Source organism: Otolemur garnettii, unplaced genomic scaffold (assembly GCF_000181295.1).
Source record: "Otolemur garnettii isolate 467f Iridium unplaced genomic scaffold, OtoGar3 scaffold00127, whole genome shotgun sequence".
Classification (NCBI taxonomy): domain Eukaryota; kingdom Metazoa; phylum Chordata; class Mammalia; order Primates; family Galagidae; genus Otolemur; species Otolemur garnettii.
In genome coordinates, this window is record NW_003852522.1 from 4660448 (window position 1) to 4661900 (window position 1453).

The window sequence follows — 1453 nt, forward strand, 5'->3', positions numbered from 1 at the left end:
GGGGATTCGAACCCGCCACCTTAGGTGTATGTGGCTGGCGCCTTAGCTGGTTGAGCCACAGGCGCCAAGCCAGTCAGCAAAGATATTAAAGGGCAGAAGACAAAAGAGATCAAGTACTACTCTCACATTAAGGGGAGATACAATTAACAAGTATATTTATTGAAAAATCTAATTTAATGACTCATATTATGAAGAAAGTGAATAATATGTAAAATGGCAAGGTGGAGCTGTTATAGATACACTGACCTCTCCAAGGACATGCATCTTGGGCAAAGATATGAATGAGGGGATAAAATAAACATGTGACTGTCAGTACAGAGCGCTCCAGATGGAGCACCATGTAGTGGGAAGTTTGCAGGGGTCCTCAAACTTTTAAACAGGGGGCCAGTTCACTGTCCCTCAGACCATTGGAGGGCTGGACTGCAGGCCCCAGGACGAGTCAGCGGCTAAGCAGGACAGGCAGCGGTGGCAAAAACACCCGGCAGGCCGGATAAATGTCCTTGGCGGGCAGCATATGGCCCGCGGGCCGTAGTTTGAGGATGCCTGGTCTAAGGCAAGAGAGCACCCTAAGGTTAGAGCAAGCATTGCTAGATCACGTAGACTTTGTGAATCAAGAAAAAGATCTTTAATTTTATTATGAGCAAGATCAGAAGACACAGGAGAAGCTGGCAATGTCACAATTTTATTAATGTCTGTGTTACAAGGGTAACCCTGGCTGCTGTATATGGAATAAAATAGAAATTTTGACAGTTGGGCGGCACCTGTGACTCAGTGAGTAGGGCACCGGACCGATATACTGAGGGTGGCAGGTTTGAAACCGCCCCCAGCCAAACTGCAACAAAAAATAGCCAGGCGTTGTGGTGGGCGCCTATAGTCCCCTACTCAGAAGGCTGAGGCAAGAGAATCGTCTAAGTCTAAGAGCTGGAGGTTGCTGTGAGCTGTGACTCCACAGCAGTCTACCAAGACAACAAAGTGAGACTCTGTCTCTAAAAAATAATAATAATAATAAAGAAATTTTTGACAGTTAAAAGAGTATTAAGGGGTGTTGATATGACAGATTATGATTGATTTGGACTAGAATACAAGCAGTAAAGGTATTGGGTAGTAGCTCTGAGATGTAATTTGAAGACAGAACATACAGGATTTGCTGAGAGCTTTGATGTAGCATGTGAGATGATAAAAGTATCAGAAAAAATGTAAGGATTTTAAGCTAAGAAATTAGAAAATGAAGTTACACTCATGAAGATGTTCAATACTACAAGATATGGAAATCTGGAAAAAGAATAAAGGTGTCTTTTGGAACTTCTAGAACAGATATATAAATTTTGAATTCAAGGGTGAGGTCAAGATATGAGATAAAAATTTAAGAGTCATGATAATACAGACATTTGGGAGTACAAGTTCTTCAGTATCCTCTGTAAAACTTGATCTTGCCAGTCTTTTTTTTTTTTTT